Below are 20,428 nucleotides of genomic sequence, written 5' to 3' on the forward strand. Positions count from 1 at the left end.
CAGTAAGGTGGTGGCTAGAATAAAAGTATTGAGGAGCTGCTGGGGTGATGTGCCACAGCATGCTGCAAGGTCATCAGTCCTGATCACCACACAGGGAACACCTGGCACTAATAATGTGAGATTGTTTTTAGTAAAGACAGAGTGAATTAGGTTGCCTTATGTAACAAAGAACTTACATTTGGATAAAACACAGCCAGCTGAGTACTGGTAAAAATCTGGCTGGTTATTCTGTTGCATGTTGTTTTTTCCATCTCTAGCATTAGCTTGAGAGTCTTGAATAGCAGAGATATTCCACTCCATTACACGATACATCTGCAACATAAAAGGTTTTGCAAGCAGGTCTTCAACAGTCATTAAGGTTTACTGTGATCTGAAAAAGGCAATAGGTTTATAGACCTTGTCATATGCTATAGTGGAAGGTATTTTTTTGTACAGTATTTTTTGTATAACAAGTCCCACGATGTTTCATGAAACTTGAAGGCTCTCGCAGTTGATGTTTGAAATACTGTGCATATAGTGATATACTCAGTCATCTCATTTCTGGCTTTTTTTGCAGATTGCCAGCTAATTGTGCAACACTAGCTCAGATTTCATGAAAAATACAGAGTTCTACTTCTAGGGGCAAAGCTACCTTTAGTAACACTAACAAAGTAAGCAATTCAGAGATGTCCACTTGCACCTGCAGACAGAAGCACTAAACCCAGCAAGAGTCACATCTGTTCAGCTACCATTTATTGAACTTCAAAGGGAAACAACAGCAATTAAGTAATATCTTTCTTTTACAGTTATTTCCTCAGAAACTTTAGATAAGTGTATCCATTTTAACTCCCTTTTGTTACATGACTACGAGAGTATGCATCTAACCAAATGCTTTTTTTGCTCTGAATAGCATATTGTATCTCCATAGTAACATATAAATAAAAGACCACTTAATTTGGGAAATTCTATTTTTAATAAAATTATTATTTCTCATTTTCCATTTTTCTTCTAAATGCGTTCAAAAATATATTAAAAATATTTTTTTGCCAAGACTTAGTTATTGTAGGAGCATATATTGTGGTACAATCCAAATTTCTGACAACGTATATAAAATCAGGGAATAATGAAATGGAACCATCTCACATCCAAACTGGAAATCACTCTTTACTGTAAAGTATGCAAAATTTCAGGGTGAAATACCTCAGTTGTTAGTCAGCGCCATAAGTCAAAATCCCCTCATCTCTCCTGGATGCCAGGGTCACCTGAAGTGACCATCTCAATTATCAAATCGCAGTTTTACATTTTTGCTGTGTTCTTTGCCTTTGTCTTGGTATGTCTGAGAAATTAAATCTTCTCATGATTTAATTAAATCTTCTCATGATTTAATTAAATCTTCTCATGATTAAATCTTTTAAGGATCTTGTATCCTTTACTTGTAATAGCATAGGTCCAATTGATTTTATGCCAATGTTGTCATTTATGCTTCAGTAATTCTTTTCTTTCCCTTGTGTTACTACCCCCTCCAGCCTTGATTTATTTTCTCTAAACAAGCCAAGATCATTTTTTATCAAACTTTATTCTGCCTTCGAATGTTGTTACATATTGTCCATCTGTACCCTTCACCTCAAATAATAAAATAGCTCTACCATCAAATTGGTTATCAGAATATCTTTGGTTTTTAAATGCAGGTAACCAGAACTGTTTATTGTGTTGCAGGTAAATTTTAACTGCTGCCTGATTTTATTTTTTTTTTTTAGCTTGCCTGATGTTTCTGAGCAGAGTTTTACTTTTCCTCTTCCCTATTACGTTAGTGACTCACAGATATGCTCTGACTGTCTGGTTTTCAAATGTTTAACCCCAAATGCATAACTATTTTTTCCTTCCTAAATGCATGGCTTTGTTATACCTCCTTTGTTCAGTGAAAAGATTTTTTACTTACTATGGCTAGATATTCCCACATTCTGTCATTATTAGTAATATTTGCTCTAAAGCCTGTTTCTAGAAGGTCAAAATCTCCCATAAAGACAGTAAATCTTCCCTAATGCTAATATTTCTCTTTCTAATAACATTATGGAGATCTTGATCCAGCACAAATTAAACTCTAGGGGGCTAAAGCAGACATCCAACATTATCCAAACATTTTATGATCCTTCCTTAAACTGTTTTTTACTCAGACTTATCCATTTTATCATGTTATGCCCCCTCTTTTTTAGCTTAGCACATTAGGAAAATATAATAGTCTTTCACTACCCTGCCTTTTGTTTCTATTTTGCCTGAACAATGTGTACTCTTCCTGTTTATGTTGCACCCTAATATTATTATTCTACCTCAGCTGGGTTACCCTAATTATATCTGCCTCGACACCTTGCACTATAATTCAGTTTCCTCTCTTTTGTTGTTCAGGTGACTTTAATTCTTATACTGACATTTGTATTGCATCTCAGTAGTTCCGTATGATTTCCTAGCTAGACTGGGGATATTTCATTCACGGTATTGCTCACCTGATTCACCAACTACTGTCACTAGCTTTTTCTCCTTCAAATTCCTCAAATGACTGTCCTGGCAGCGTCTTCACTGACCTGTGCCACTGCCTGTGGCATACTGAGCAACAGTATGTGCTGGGTGGAGTTAGACTAGAAAGCAAATATCCAGTCCCTTCCCATAGGAGAGGTCTACAGGTGTGAAAGGACCTGAAGAAGAAAAGAAGAAAATATATTGAAATTCAAAGTTGGTCATTTTGAAAGGGGTTCACTCACTTATGAGATAACTCATGCGAGGAGAGAGCTGGTAGCTGCCTCCTCTCATCCCCAGGTAATTCACGTGATGAGGGTTTCCATGGTCTCCGGAATTGGTCTCCCTTCATCCCCCGCTGTATAGGAGCTGCGTTCTTAGGATGATGCAGGTTTGACAGAGCATTGCCTTTGATGTTAGGAACAACAGAGAGTCAAGTATTTCCCAAAATACTCTTAATACAATGATCAAATATTGATCAGTTAATAAAGGCATCTCTGGGAATACCAGGCTTTCAGAAAGGAAACTGATGCCCATCATGCTGCATAATTTCATCGTAATGTGCTATTTTAAATTGTTGTCAGTAGGCAAAATCTTGCATTGGCAGGAAAATGGCAAAATGCGCAACAGCTTTACCCCTCGTAGCATCCATATTTCTACGTTTGAAGATGCGAGAAAGTTGTTATATTACTTACAGATGTTCCATCATCTATAGGGGTTTTTTTATTATTGTGTAGAACTCTGTGGCAGAAGTACCTTGAAATTCAAATGAAGAAATATATTCTAAAAAAAAATCTAAAGATCTGACATTGAAGTAGAATCTAAGGTTTTGGAGAAGAGGGATTTCTAAAGGACTTGCATCTCAGGCAGAAAAAGAGAACTATGGAGTCAGATGAAGGCAAATAGAGAAGTCATAGCTGACAGTAAGGATAAAAATGGTAGGATTTATTCTTTGTGCAAATAGTCAAGCAAGAAACATTGTTTTGGTAGGAAATGAATGGGACAAATCTGACCTTCGTTATTCCAGCTCCTCTGAACTATTAAATAGGACGAGTACTGAAATAAGGATTAAAGCTATTTTTGCTGCCACTGGAGCAGCAAAAAACAGTCTTAGTGGGGATTGAGATCCAGCCGTAGGACTCTGTTAATTAAAATAGCCACTATTAAGATATTTACTGTCCCTAATAATCGGAGCTATGCAATTTGTACTACTGAGTAAACAAATCATGCTTTAGAAATTCCCAATTGGCTATTACAGTCTAGTCTGTCAGCTGTCATTTAGTTACAAAACCAATTTTCCATGTAGTTTATTTGCATAAACAACATCCTTTCAAAGAGCTTCATGGAAAAAGAAATCACATTAAACAAAATTAAAATTAGGTTAAAGTAATGTTAATAATCTGACAAGCTCCCCAAAGCCAAACTAGTCAAAAATTTTTTTTAAATTTCATGCTGAGTTTTTTTGATGTGTTCACCTCTTTAGGCAGACTTATGCTGTGTTAAAAGACTGATCATTACTGCTTCTCGAATCCTGTTAATTATGCATGCATGTGCAGGGTTATTTGTAATTGGTCCCTCTCCAGATATTCTCTCATCTCTGTCTGTTTTCATGAAAACTTAAAAAATAACCTCCTCTTTCAAGCAGTAGAGGAGCTGACGAGGAGAGGTGCCATGCTGGACCTTGTGCTCACCAACAGGGAGGGACTGGTTGGAAATGTAATGTTCCAGGGCAGCCTTGGCTCTAGTGATCACGAGATGGTTGAGTTTGAGATCCTCAGGACAGTGAGAAGAGCATGCAGCAAGCTCACTGCCCTGGACTTCAAGAAAGCAGACTTTGGCCTCTTCAGGAACCTCCTTAGTAAGGTTTCATGGGATACAGTCCTAGAGGGCAGGGGGGCCCAAGACTGCTGGTCGGTATTCAAGGATCACCTGCTACGTGCTCAAGAGTGTTGCATCCCGACTAGAAGAAAGTGCAGCAGGAGGGCCAGGAGACCTCCATGGATGGACAAGGAGCTGCTGAGAAAACTTAGAGGGAAAAAAGAAGCTTATAGAAGGTGGAAGCGAGGACAGGTCACCTGGGAAGAATATAGGAGCATTGCCCGAGGAGCTAGGGACCAGGTTAGGAATGCTAAGGCCCAGCTAGAATTAAGTTTGGCAAGGGATGTAAAAGATAACAGGAAAGGATTCTATAGATACCTAGCAAATAAAAGACAGACTAGGGACAATGTGGGCCCTCTCCAGAAGCTATCAGGAGAACTGGCTACCATGGATTTGGAGAAGGCTGAGGTTCTTAATGACTTCTTTGCCTCAGTCTTCACCACCAAATGCTCTGACCACACAACCCAAGTCTTGGAAAGCAAATGCAGGGACTGTGAGAATGAAGACCTTAGGCCCACTGTAGGAGAGGATCAGGTTCGAGACCATCTTAAGAACCTGAACGTGCACAAGTCCATGGGACCTGATGAAATCCATCCACGGGTCCTGAAGGAGCTGGCAAATGAAGTTGCTAAACCACTGTCCATCATATTTGAAAAATCCTGGCAGTCAGGTGAAGTTCCCGATGACTGGAAGAAGGGTAATATAACCCCCATTTTCAAGAAGGGGAAGGTGGAAGACCCGGGGAACTACAGACCAGTCAGCCTCACCTCTGTGCCTGGCAAAATCTTGGAACAGTTTCTCCTGGAAAACATGCTAAGGCACATGAAAAACAATGAGGTGGTTGGTGACAGCCAACATGGCTTCACTAAGGGGAAATCCTGCCTGACCAATTTGGTGGCCTTCTGTGATGGAGCCACGGAACTGATGGACAGCGGCAGAGCAGTTGATGTCATCTACCTGGACTTGTGCAAAGCGTTCGACACTGTCCCGCACGACATCCTTGTCTCTAAATTGGAGAGACATCAATTTGATAGATGGACCACTCGGTGGATAAAAAACTGGCTCGATGGCCACACACAAAGAGTTGTGGCAAATGGCTCGATGTCCAGTTGGAACCCTGTAACGAGTGGTGTCCCTCAGGGATCGGTGTTGGGACCAGTCCTGTTCAACATCTTTGTCAGCGACATGGACAGTGGGATTGAGTGCGCCCTCAGCAAGTTTGCCGACGACACCAAGCTGTGTGGTTCGGTTGATACGCTGGAGGGAAGGGATGCCATCCAGAGGGACCTTGACATGCTTGTGAGGTGGGCCAATGCCAACCTTATGAAGTTTAACCAAGCCAAGTGTAAGGTCCTACACCTGGGTAGGGGCAATCCCAGGCACTGCTACAGGCTGGGCAGAGAAGAGATTCAGAGCAGCCCTGCAGAAAAGGACTTGGGGGTGTTGGTTGACAAGAAGCTTAACATGAGCCGGCAGTGTGCGCTTGCAGCCCAGAAAGCCAACCGTATCCTGGGCTGCATCAAAAGAAGTGTGACCAGCAGGTCGAAGGAGGTGATCCTGCCCCTCTACTCTGCTCTCGTGAGACCTCACTTGGAGTACTGTGTACAGTTCTGGTGTCCTCAACATAAAAAGGACATGGAGCTGTTGGAGCGAGTCCAGAGGAGGGCCACAAGGATGATAAGAGGGCTGGAGCACCTCCCATATGAAGACAGGCTGAGAGAGTTGGGGCTGTTCAGCCTGGAGAAGAGAAGGCTACGTGGTGACCTCATAGCAGCCTTCCAGTATCTGAAGGGGGTCTACAAGGATGCTGGGGAGGGACTCTTCATTAGGGACTGTAGTGGTAGGACAAGGGGTAATGGGTTCAAACTTAAACAGGGGAAGTTTAGACTAGATATAAGGAAGAAGTTCTTTACAGTGAGGGTGGTGAAGCACTGGAATGGGTTGCCCAGGGAGGTTGTGGATGCTCCATCCCTGGCGGCGTTCAAGGCCAGGTTGGACAGAGCCTTGAGCCACGTGGTTTAGGGCAAGGTGTCCCTGCCCATGGCAGGGGGGTTGGAACTAGATGATCTTAAGGTCCTTTCCAACCCTTACGATTCTATGATTGTATATCCATGCCAATGATCATTTACTCACTAATATCTCTTTCTTTATATATTTCAGGTGTCAAAAACTGGTGTGGTCCAGATTGAGATTGGACAGATATTATCACATTGATTTTCTTTGGATGGACAAGTTGGATCTGCCAACATTGTGTTATTGGGCCACCAACTGTTTTAACATATGATAGACAAAGTGCAATGAACTTTTAGTTTAAATACAGAACACTTTTCATAACTTACATATACAGCTTAATATATTAAATCTACCCAAATAAGACAAAAAACCTGAGGACTTTTTGTAGAGTAAGAAGCCAGTGGGAGTCATACTGCAATACAGGTCTTTGGTGAGTAAATCAGATGGTTACATTTGCTCTTTACAGTCTATTCTAACAGTTATAGTCTTCCCCAATCCTCGTTAACCCTGTCTGTGTGCCTTCATATCTCGTAACATGTACCATAGCTATCTTCTCAAGGTAGGAGCAATACTTTAGTCTTCTACTCATGAAATTTTTTTTTTTTTTTTAAACACAATCTTTTTCTCAATGTATTATCCCAGTATCATGCATTTCACCCATGTCACTGAAACACTATTGTTTTCACTGAAGAAAATTCTGCCCCTGAGATATTAATCTGGCCAAAGTTTGTAGGTTAGGCAACACTGCAGGGAATCCCATTACAGTTGAAGCCACTAAAACATTGTTTTCCACTGAAAAATACTGAAGCGATTGTAAAGTCTGCAGATTTCTTTGGAAATCTCTTTTAAAGTGCACCTAACAGCCCTGCAGGACCCGAAAGAATTGTTACAAATAAGTTCTAGGTAATATTGGATCTCTTCTAGAAAATTTGCAAGCCCGAGTGAGCTTTTATCTTTTACATTTGTCAGATGAGTTTTACTGTAAAAGGAAAATATTGAAGCTGCTGATTAAATAAATATAGGTAGATGCCCACGCACCTTTCTCCTGATGACACTGGTGCAATGGAAATTTGTCAGCGATGGCAGCATTTTGCAGGTATAGCAAAGAACAAGAAAAGTCTTAAACTGCCATGAATGGCTTTACCTTTGGGGAAAGGGAGGCTTCTGGGTTTTTTAGGGTATTATTTTTTTCACATGTCATTCAGCATATGCTTATGCAACCCAAACTGGTCTTGTTATTTATATTTCACAACATTTCAGGCCAGCATTTTCTTTTCTTCCCCAGAGCTTTAGCTGAGCTGCTCTTGCTTGACTGCCTCTGAGCCAGCATCTGATTCCTGGGTGAATGTGCTTTCACACTGCTCAGATAAAGGGCTTTCACTGCAGTCGTGACTTGCATAGGGTTGGATATTATACCTTTCTTACGTCTAGACCTACAGAGGTGACGACATGCTGATTCATCTATGAATAATCAAAGTGAACTCCCAGACAGTCTCAAAAATAGACTTTGCTCAGCTCTGTTAACCCCAAGATGCCTGAACAATACTGAGATGTGAAAAAACCACAAGTATCATATGTGCTGTGTAGGGGTTTACCTATTGTGTTGTAAATATGATGAGACATAACAATAGGGAGGGGAATAAGGTTTAAGTAAAGACTGCACTCAAAATCTGGAGCTTACGAGTCTTTTTTTAAGGATACAGCCAGTTTTGGCTCAGCTTCCAGCCTATGATTCTCAGTGCTGCTATTTTGATCCACAACTCACCACCAGATCATTTCTCATTTAGACTTCTTCACATGCATTAAAAACTTGAGAATTTTTTCTTCAACTTCTTTAATAAAGTCTACCCTTTTCCTTGAATAAATCCTCTTTACTGAAACCAGATGCTTGAGCAATGGCCAGTGAGGAGAGAGGGACACTGGGCACTTGCTCACTCATATAGGGTAATAGCTTGTGGAAGGACACAGTAGCTAGGCAACTTGGAGACAGCTACAAAACTATTTGTTCCCCATCAGGCTATTTTCCCAAGAGAATGAAGAGAGCTTGAATCAAAAGACATTTATTTCTGTAATGCTTTCATTTCAGCAACAACAACAGGAGATAAAATATCACAACTTATCTGGAAGACTGATTTGTGCCTGTTGCCCAAAAATCTGCTTGAAGACATTTTCCCCCCTGTAACTTCCAAGCAATGTGTCTACAGATTGATGTGCATCCTTAGTTTTATGGAAAAAAGTAATATCAGGCAGCATCTGGAATTTACTGTTTATGAATTGGAAGATTTTATCAGTATTTGAGACAAAAAAAAAGTTAGATTTTGGGGCGTCACATTAATTTTGTTGTTACTTCTCAAATGATTTATCTCAAATTCCTCTAATAGTCAGCCAAAATGATTGTTGTGTTTTTATTTACTGATGGCTACAATTAGTTTTAGAGTTTAGAAAAACAACTTATATTGCACTCATATTAAATTGAAAATTAGAATTAATGTATTCTAAAGAACATTGAAATGAAGAACTGGCCTCTATTTTAAATACATATTTCTGTAATAAATACATGAGGTTTTTTTACAGGCTTTTTACACTGCTGATATTTTTGTTTGTTTTACAGACAGTGAAGTAAGGTGGCCTTCCATCAGATAGACCTTCTATCAGATAGACTGCAAGGAAGCTTAGGGGTGGCCTTGGGCACTGATATCAGCTGCACCTCAATTTAGTAATCTTATTGTCTCTTTCAAAATTAGGTCATCTGAGAGCAAAGTCCTACTTCTTGCTTATGGGGATATTACATACCATGTATTTCTATACACACGGATTTAAATGGAACTGTTCATATTTGAAGAATAGACTCATTAACAGAAATCAATTTTTTTACAAATGCCAGGAAAGTGCATTGTTACTTTTGATGAAATAATATAGTATCTGGCTTATGCTGAGATTCCATGCAGTGCCTGTGTATCCTCCTTGTATACATGAAAAAAATACAAAATGATTTGCTGACCCTCAGCTTTGTACTTATGAGCCATGTGACATATTCCATGAAAACTGGCATGTATAAAGGATCGTATTATTATATACAGCTGTTAAAGACCTAGAAAGTGAACAATGTGCTACTGACATATAAATAATACCTTCTGTGCACAGTTAAACATTGGTGGTATTTTTGCCAGATTTTAAGCTCTTTCGAGGCCAACTGGAACAGCTGAAATAGAACATTAAAAAAATGTTTTGATGCTGGGGCACAGATGGCGGTAGCCCAATGTGTCAAAATAAATGTTTCATTTTTGGTCTAATGTGGGAAAAATAGACCTTCTCAATTACTCCAATAATCACAGGTGCAATAAATGCACTCTGTCGCTAAGAAGAGCTATTTCAGATGGGCATTCAGAGAAATTTTATGTATCCTACTTCCAACAGCCTGAAAAGGTAAATTACCTTAGGCCAATCACTTACTGCTTTTGAAAGGGCTCTAACAGCCACAATCAAGCCTGAAGCTTTAATCCTTTATTTGGCACCTGAATTTCACAAACACAGAATGTCTCTCAGAAGGAGCAAGTTTGAGAAGGTGCTGTAAACAGATCTGTTAACCTTAAGTCAATGACATGTATGTTTAGGAAATGAAGAATGGCTCTAACAGACTTCAGCACTTAAATGTTTGTCCAGATTATTCTAGAAAGCTTTGGTGGAAAGCAGAATAAACAGGAGAGTCAGCCAAATGCAGGCAAATTGTTTTCAATTGGAACATCTGCCCAGACCTTACATGTCACTGGCACTGAAGGGCCACAACAAACTGGGGGCAGCAGCCCGGAAACAACCATTAATTAGTCACTCGGCTGTTGCATTTGTTACTGAGAGGACAACACCTACATGTGGAAAAAGGGCAGTCCATCAAGGCCTGAGTCACCCCACTGAAATGATACTCTGTGCTCTGAGGAGAGGCTTCAAAAAAACCAACAGATTAACACTGTGTGGGAGAAGATACTGACTAGTTAGGGGACAGCATTTAAAATGGCTTCAGCTGCTGATACTCTGCACTGCTTGGTTACAACTACAAAGGGTTTTGTCTGTAAGATGGAGCAAAGTGACAAAGAGCGAATGATAATCTTTATGCTACAGAACAATGGTAAAACGATTCATGTTCTCTTACCCAATATTTTACTTCCCATGTGAAAATTGAATCTGCTCCAGCTAATGCAGTGATAGTTCTCACAGTCTGCAGGGGCAGTGAAGGGGGTGGGAGGGAGGAATGCAAAGCAAAGCAGATTTAAAACTCAATCTGGAAGACACCTCTCATTTTCCCGAGACTGTGACCTTCCAGGCAGCTCTACAGCTTGCAGTGCTCTGGCTTTGTGTTTTGTCATCTGCAGTGAGATTGCTGCATTTCTGCTGAAGAGGCTGGATTGTCGTTTTTCTCTGGGCACTGCAGCGCAGAGGGCAATCTATAGTTTTTGGCTATAAGGGACCTGCAAGGATTGAAAAGCCTGAAAAAGCCTGTGAATACTATTGCAATATTCATTGTCTTAATCTAAACAACCTAATTTCTTTCATGCCTCTTTTTAATCTGCTTGCAATGTTCCATGTACCTCAAAACATTACTTTACTAGGGAAAAAAAAATTTAAAATAAAAAAGGACCAAACCCACTTATTTTAAAATAGCCACTAGGGCTGATTCTCTGTTTGACAATGAGGTGTTCAGTGAGGATTTCATACGGGTGACCCAAGAGAGAGGAGTAAGAAGGGGGGGGATATGGTGCACACAAGAAGTAACAAAATCATGAACCTTTAGCCTGAATTTTAGGCTTTTAAAAGGTTTTTCATGAGCATAAACTGGGATGATAACCAAAACTCTGACCCACAAAGATATTTCAAGGAGAGAAATAGATATATAAGAGTATCTGTGAAGCTGACTTCCTACCTTCAAAGGGCCAGCATGAGGAGGGACCGAAAGTAGGAATTGTCCCTTATGTCTGTGCAAAGGAGATTCTCCAGAGAGGCCACAAATGTCAAAGTGCTTCAACTTCAGTTTGTTGTGATGGCTGGCATGCAGCTGCAGCCACAGAATCAATTTTGCCTATGTCTATAGTTTGCTTTAATTCCACATGGATAAATAAGGGCCAGCATGAAATGAAGCAGCAGACAATGACTGGTAGATGACCCAAATAAACTAGGCCAACAAGATTTCTAGAGAGATGTTAGAGCCATAAAACTTGCTAGAGGCATAGAGAAGTTGTTGAGCAAATTAATTGTCAGCATCCCTTAAGTTATTATAGACAATTGTAAAGTTAAGGTTGAGCAATTCAACCTCTCTTAGGTATGAAAAACACAGCTTTCACTCACTCAAGAAAATTACAGTACTTATTCTGAGTACAGAATTCAATTTCCAGGGATGAATAAGTAAACACTTTAATATATGACTTTAAAATAATTAAAATAAGTCTTTTAAGATATTTGACATCTTTTTCAGTCTTTTGTCCTGAATGATCTTCAGAATAATAATTATGCAAGCATTTCATATTTGCAATCTTCTACACCAGCCATAGTCAAAAGAGTGGTTATAATTAAATTATTAATGATTTCTGACTCTAATTCTTATGACTAGATAGACTGCGGTCTGACTCATTTAACTCTTAACTGAGAAATGCATAAATATCTTATGATTTATGGGGGAATTTCCCATTGTAAACTACATGCATTTCACAATTTGAGTTTGAGCCACGTGGCTTCAATCCTCTAGAAATATCATGGAGTAGTATTTTTTGCTTATAGATTAAGACATTTCCATGGAAGAGAAATTTGTTAGAAGGAATTTAAAGTTGTTAAGGCATATCAGGAATATATAAAAGATCTAGTTTTGTCCAGCCTGTGCAAAACTGTGTTAAAAATATCACTATCAGTAATGTCATGCTTCTTTCAGACTAGTTTTACAAGTTGTAACTTCCTGTACCTCTGGGCAGATACTTACAATGCAAGTGAAAGAATAATTATGGCCACTGAAAAAGCTTCTGAGGTTTTAAATGGTTCATTCCTTTTATGAAGAGTTGGGATACCTGTAACACTCAGATAATCATAGGCTCCATTTAAAACCAGTCGGAAATACTCCAAATACCAGTAATACCTTAGGTTAGAAGACATATTTTGAAAAGAGGGGCTGCTTGCTTAGAACAGAGGGGGGCAGTCAGAAGCACTAAGTTGATATTTCTCTAATGTTCTCCACAGTTCATTTATATCTGTGGGCGAGTGTGTATATATACACACGTGTATATATGTCTATCTATCCATCTCCATACATACAAATTTATATACATATGTACATGCATACATGTATATATTTTAGAGCTATATAACTTCTAAGTACTAGTGAAAGAAAAAATAACCTCTCTGCTTTGCACAGTGTTTTCAGGTCAGCTTCATCCTCTGGTGAGTGACAACAGTGAGGCTCTTTCCAGAAAGGGCTCACGTCAGGAAGAGACCATCTGGATGCTGTCTGAGCCACACAGAGCAAAGTGTGAGAGAGAGAATAAAAACCAAGAAATAGCAAGAAACTTCGCAGGCAACACAGAAGTGGGAAATGAAGAAGTTGGGCAAGAGCCTTACAAGAGAAATGAGAAGTGATACTTCCTGGTAGATTTGCACAACAGTGGTGCTTTTGGGGAATGTCAGCAGAGGACATTCCGAAATCGGCTGTGGTGCTTATGTTTCAGTATTAGTAAACAATCAGTTACTAGGCAAATAAAAATAATTACTGTGCAAAAGAGCAGAAACCATTCCAGTCTACAATCAGAACAGCCATTCCCATATGTGGATGTTTCACAACAAATAATATAGAAAACCAAGCACAAGCATTTTCAGAAAGGAAGAATAAAGAGGAGGACACTGTGGATGCCTGCCACTGAAGTTACACAATGTGCCTGAGAAAGGACATGAATGACCCTACCATAGGACCTAGCACACTGCAGCAAGTGGGAAAAATGGACAGGATGGGGGAGCTGCAGCTTAATTATCTCCCTGGATAAATTCACATGTAGGAGGAGAGATAAAAAGACAGCAAAGAGCATTTCAGATTACAGCCATGACACTATCCTGTCAGCACAAGACCCGGTGCTGTCAGGTAAGCTGAGGTCAGGACTGAATCTGTGCTGCCTTTCCAGAAGAAAATGAAAAAGTGAGTGTAATTACAGCAATGTGACCATTCAGTGCACAAACCAATGTCAGATAATGAAAAATAGGAGGATATGAGAACTATTGTGTATGAGGCTGGAAAGAGAAAAAAAAAGAGAAATCTCCCAACACAGCCCACAGTTTCACCCTGTTCATCACAGTTTGAGGTGCACAGATGTGCACAGGTACAAATGGTGTTTCTATGTAAAAACAGTGGATGGAAAAATCAGCGCTATCTCCACCTACAAAATGCAAGTTTCAGTACAGTACATTAGCATCCTAACACATAGTTGCTTTACCTTTGTTCCCAACAGACTACAGGCTCAATCATTTTACATCTAGATCAAGTAAACATACCAAAGAAGGAAGATGAAACTTTGGACCTAGAAGCTGGAATAAGGTTTTGGGAAGCTTTCAAGATCCTTAATGGTTAGAGAGTTTATTTCCTGGATTCTGGTGACACTACTGCTGGAAATGTGAAATCTTGAATTATTTTACCAATTTTACTGGAAAGACAGGAAAATCGAGGCTTAGAAAGAATGTATTCTAGTATAGGCAATACCCTGGGAATCTTGCGAGGAAGGGATTCAATTAGAAACGTCAAATTCTTAATGCAGCTCAAAGTCTCGCTGTTAGGTGCTAGAGAGGAGATAAGAATTTGATTTAATCGGGACTCTTACGGGACATACTGATAACATCTAGTTAAGCAAGCACCATTGCGGTTTTAGTCAGAGGTTAAGGGAATTTTTAATTTAAAGAACTAAGAACTTCATTATGTTGCAGAATATAAAGATTTGCCATTCAAATATGCAGTTTACAAAGAACCTGGAATCATAAACATTTAAATGGCACTTAAACTGAACAGTGCCATGAAGGCCAAAGTCAAGGGTGTTGAAGTGCAACACAATTTCCCAGGTTTTCCATAGGCAGGTTGAGACATTGTCCTTTCTATTCTGCCTCACCTCTACAACACCTATCTGAAAGGAGGGTTTTTCTGTGGCTAAATCTACTGAACATCAAATATATTGTAAACTGCCTGGAAAATTTTACCCTGTAGTTCTTATAGCACCAAGGTAAAAAAATTGTGCTTGAAGGGAAATATATTCCTGAAAGATATGCTTTGTTAAGTTAAAAAATTTCAATTTACCATATCACTAAGGAATTGTTATGAAGTTAATTACTTTTGCAGATTAAAAGGCAAGTCCTACTTTCAGATCCTAATCACTGAATCTTTTCATACCTCTGCTGCTAGATTAAAGAACCTTCTGTACAGTAGTTTCAGCCCATACAGGTACCTGTGGACAGTGATCAAATCACTTAATTTTTTTCCTTCTCTTTCTCCACAACCTGAACACATTACATGTCTTTAGCTTGTAATGTTTTCAACTTGTCTGCAAGGCTACTGTCCAAACATTACCCAATGTTTTGGCATCCTCTCCAAATGAGCGCCATGACAGGATCAGGTTCACCTGTGCGGTCCTGCTCAATACACTCCTTTACTCATGCAGGGCTTGTGGTCACTCTTGTGCTCACACCATTTCAACAGGTACTTGTGCTCCTTTGATTATCCATCACAACACCCTCCTCCTCTTTATGCCCCATTTCTCCATTTCCACCCACCTTTCCTCCATGTGACCCCATGCTGTGACAAAATAGCTCCATTTGCAGCTTGTCAGTTTTCAGATTAGGTTCTAAACTGTATGCTGTGCCTTTTCTGTTTATTGTGCATTCAACCTAGGACACATGGAAACCAATGGAAAGGTTCCTGCCTGTAATTTCAACTCTACAGCTTATTGCTCTAAAGTGAAAAGTTTGACTAAAGACTGTGTAAATCAAACACTTCCTTGCATGGTTACACAAGGAAGGAAAGCCATGCTGAGCTGTTCAAAATGCCTCTTTGTCAGTCTCTTTCATTTATTTAAATTCAAACCTCTTTATTTCCTACATAAGATATTTTATTCTTATTTTGTCTGAGTAAAAGGAATTCTGCTAAAGATTTTTCATCCTACAGCTCCACGGCCTTTGAAATCATATCCTGTATGTTTTGTCTCTATCAGCAGTTTCCCCCGCATCAATCTACAATGAACTACATAAGCCACTTATACCAGAGACTGTTCAAGTCATACTGAATTTGATTGGCATATTCTGATCTCCCTGGTTTTGTTAAGCAAGTTGAACCTTAATAACACACTGAGAAGATGAATGGGCTAATGAAGCAGATGATTGCATGATCTGCAATCATTCCCTTACAGGTAAAGTTCTGAACCACTGACAGTAAGAGGATTTTTTATTTTTTTCCCCCCATTTTCCATGGTTACTTTTCACTCTTGGCACAGTGCTCTGCTGTGCAGCTGCCTGGCTCTGTGTTAGCTACATACTGAAGAACAACATCTCAGCATAATGCTGATGATGAGGTTCTTGTGTAATTAAAAAAAGTAACTTCCCCTCTTTTCACTTCAATATCACCAAAAACATTTTAAGTGCATGTCCACACTAAATGGATTCTTAGTCTAAAACAGTCCACCAGCGTATCAAAGGATGCAGAAAATATTTCCACAGTACAACTGTGTACAGCTTATTTTTACCCAGGGGAAAAGCGTTGTGGGTGAAGTGTAGTTACTTTCAATGTACTATAGCCCTTGACTCTATGTCACATTGCTTGCGCTGTGCTGTCAAGTGGAATACAATATTGTTATAATGCGAGAATTAAGGCTTCTGTACTAACTCGGAATGGCTAGGGGTTTGTATTGTTTTTTGCAGCACTTAAACTATTCCCCTTACTAACCCAGAACAGATTAGCTAGTCATTTAACTCTCTCCTTCCTGCTTTTTTCTCATATATGAGCACAGTGAAATTTTCAATAGGTTTTACACAAGAGAGAGGAACCACCCATGCATGCTGATGTCCATTCTCATACCATCTTGTCAAGGGAACTAGGACTTTCCAGCTTCTAGGTTGGGCAATGGGCTCAGGGTCTAAACCTCACATTTTCATTGAAATGCTCTCCTGGTGTGTAAGATTAGCCAGCTGTTGGCTTAAGGAGGCTGTTGTGCAGTGCCAGAGATTAAAGTACATCCATCTCTCAACAGCCAAAGCTGGAACATCCTGTGGTTTGGAGGGACTGGGTATGTGATGCCTTTTTCAGCCACTCCAGGTATCTTCCCCAAAGGAAGCTTTCCAGAACAGGCTCCATTGCAGTGAAGATGGGATTTGTAGGCAGCCTGTATGTCAACATGAATTATCATAGTTAATGGACGGGCTTCCTACAGACTGCAATACAGCTGCACAGAGCCAAGGCAGGGACTTCTGGCCTCAGCCTGCTCCTTCTCCTAATACTCCTATGCCCTCAGTGACGGCAACTTTTGGAACAATTATACAACTACTTAAATACTTTGGAAAACAACCCCAAATAAAGGGAAGCTCAAAGGAAAGTCTTTCAAGCCACATCTTCCTTTGTGGCACTCAGCACAGGAAAGGGTAGAAAAGCAGAGTCTGTGTTATTTAGGAGGCTTCAACCTCAAAATTCCTCTGAGAAGGCATTCTTTAAAAAGTTCCAGAAACAACAGGGAAAAAAGATGGAAAAAAAGCTTACAGTGACATGACTGGCTTAACTCTAGATGTATGCAAATCCACACATTTAAAGAACACTAAATGTGCATCAAAGCAAAGGTGTTAGAAAGCAGTACACACTCCTCAGTTAAAAACAACATCAAAAGACAGACCAAAGCTGTGAATGAAAGTTCCAAAGGCAGTCTTAATCCTAACAGTTCCTCAATTTGGTGTGTTTGACTTTCCGCTTCACTACTACTGTTTGAAATTAGTTGTCTTTTTCGTGATAATTCCTGGATTTTGAAAGAGGACTTTAAAAATACAGAAATTCTATTATGTGTCACATGAAATGTCTGGTTAATCAACAGCTTTGAGCACCTGTGATTCATTGCACAGATTTCTGACAGTTATGTTAATAGAATAGCTGACAGCACTAATACACTGTTTTTCTACGAGGACCAATGTTATAAGCAAATAGCCATTTTGCTAGTAGGTTTTCAGACCGCAGAGGAATCACAAAGCTTGGCTTACATACCCAACCTGGAAACACCCATGGACATAATTGTTTCACCCTACTCCCCCATTACCAATTTGGTCCCAGTTACTTCCCAAGCCTCCAAGTCCATCTATTCAATTTTGTGATCCTACTTTCCCTCCCAGCTTCAAATCAGTCCGCAGGACAGCTTGTTGCAGCTCCCTACTCATAGCAGCCTCTCTCCTTCTGGTCAGCTGGCTCCATCCAACTCTATCCACTGCTAGAATCTGTTTCTTATTTTCAGTTTCTTCTAGTCCAGCACTTGTCCCTCCTCCATTCTATCATGGTGCCTATGAGAGAGAAACAAGCTGGAGCATTCAGCAAAGAAAATGAGAATCAAGGCTCCCTGCTTTGCAACCTAATCCTAGCTGAGGGCAGCTGAAGTAAATAATTTATAGGGCAGGTCCTTTAAAGCCCCAATAGGTTGTAGCAGGGATCAGTGAGTGTATCCCCAGTCAAGACAAGGTATGTCTTGACTGACAAGTTCTAAGAAGGGAGATTTTTAGTGGCTAAAATTGTCAACTGTTCTGAGCTGCTTACTTTCTAGAAACAGCAAAAAGTGCCCTTATCTCTTATAATAGCTGTATTTCCCAAATTTTCAAATAACAGGCCTTGAAGACAGAACTATTAAAAAAAAATAAAAATCACTGCAAGGTGTTATCGTGGACAAACATACTTTCCTCAAGCCTCTTTGCTGAAAACATTGCAGCCATTTTGGCTGAACTCTTTAAAATCATCTGTCTGAGGGCAATAAGTGCTGAGAGCATAAATCAAACTAAATAGCTAACTTCCAGCTATGTTCTAATTAGTAGCGAACAAGGTCTTACAATGGAGAGAATCAGGGAGTAAGTGACTATAACTGCTTACAGCTCAGTAACAAATGGCCTAACAAAAGGAAGCAGTGTGAGAAGAATATGAATAATGTGTTTTATTGCTTTCTCTTTTCCCAGAATTCCCTCCCAGCCCCCAGACAAGCTCCTTCTGCTGCCTTCCTCAGGTGTTACTGAGTACTTGGGAGACAAATAAAGGAATGAATGAAAATACTGATTATGCTGGTCAATATCACTCAACAGTGTGCTTGTGGGTTAGGGGGAACAGCTGAAGCAGAGTGACAGGCTGATGCAAACGGTCAGTCATTTTGTTGTTCAGACTGCAAGACACAACAGAATTCAAACAGATCAAAGTGTAAAGAGGCAGTAGAACCTCTGGAGTATACAGCCACCATGTTTACATGATCTCCCTTACCTCTCAAGCATGGCCAGCTGCATAACCTTAAGGCAGGATACCTGTCTGTGGTTGAACTGCTGTAGCTCTTACAAATCAAATTCCAACCCTCCTTGCAGAGAAGTGAGCCCTATAATACTGTCCTGATTTACTGATGCTTCCTTGTTTGGCTCCTGAAAAACAGGTAATAGACTGGTAGGATAAGGGAATATGGATTCACTTGCACCTTTACATACCTCATAACAGGGAATAAAAAGTCTATGGTTTAAGTAGTTGAGGTAATTTGTAGAATAAATTTTCTTCTTAGCAATTTAATTGCCAATTAGAAAATGGTCAGCTGGGCACAGCAAAAGAAAATCACCAAACTGAAAGCTCCCCTCTCTGTAAAGTTAGGTAAAAGCTGCCTAGAGCACCAAGTTACTACTGAAATTGCTTAACTGAAGTCAGCCATCCAGTCTTCAAACTCAGCTGATGGATCTGGATTGATGCACCTGCCTCCTACAGCTTCTTTCTGAACTGGAGGATGCTGGTACAGGAACTTGAATTTGTAAGCTTCCTTCTGGTAAGGAAGCTGCTGCTAATATCTCCATCAGCCTGATATTTATTATCATAGGCAACCAAAATTTGATGAGAGTACAGGTAGTCTCCTTTACACAGAACCATACCTACCTGCCTTTTTTCTGTTTCCATGCAAAGAAGATTCTATGTTAAAAAGGTTACTGGCCTGATCCCGATGACAGCTTTCTTTTCCCCAGATAGTCAATGGACAAGCTTCCTGTCAGATGACCTCTTAATTGTAAAAAGGCATATATTTTACAGTGGAAGCTACCTCCAAATTTGTGGGGCCACAGTCAGCTTTGTGAACCTTCGTAGCACCTGCACAAATGCAATTTCAGATCTTCGGGCCATCGAGGATGCTTAGACCCATGTTCCCACACATGGTGAATCTGAAGCAGCTTTGTGACAGAGCATCCAGAAAGATTTCTTCCAGCTTGGGCTTTTCTGATCATTAACTCCATTGTGCTGTTTCACTCTTCATTTCAGCTAACCAGGAATGTAGGTAAGCTGACTAATTTTGCCTGGATTTGACAGATGCCTGTATGCAGCAGACCTACTAAACAGGTACTTTTGGCAGAGAGCTGGAGGGCGGAGGAGTTATCCTCCTTAAAGCCACTACCATCAGGTTTATCTGCCTTCAGCCATGAGCATTGGAGTGGAGGCTACCCAACTGCCTGTGTTGTCTATCAAAGGTGGCCTTGACTTTGCTTTAGACACAGACTTTGCTTTTGGTTTAGAGCCACAGTGAAGGCTCCCTTGGTGGGTTAACATCTAGATATTGTGCCCACAGGGTAGCTGGCAGGCAGCTACCTGCCAGCTTCACCTGTGTGGTGAAGGAGAACATGTGTTTATGGCCACTGACAGCGACTGCTCAGCCATATTAGTGCAGGCACAACCAACAAACTGTTTGGGAACAACACACATATGATCAGGCATAACGTGCAAAACCATGTGGTTTATTTTCACACCAAAACTCTTTATATGAGGCTGGGTAGGAATTCTTCTTGTAAACAGTCTATGTGA

The sequence above is a fragment of the Strigops habroptila genome, chromosome 5, assembly GCF_004027225.2.
Source record: "Strigops habroptila isolate Jane chromosome 5, bStrHab1.2.pri, whole genome shotgun sequence".
Classification (NCBI taxonomy): domain Eukaryota; kingdom Metazoa; phylum Chordata; class Aves; order Psittaciformes; family Psittacidae; genus Strigops; species Strigops habroptila.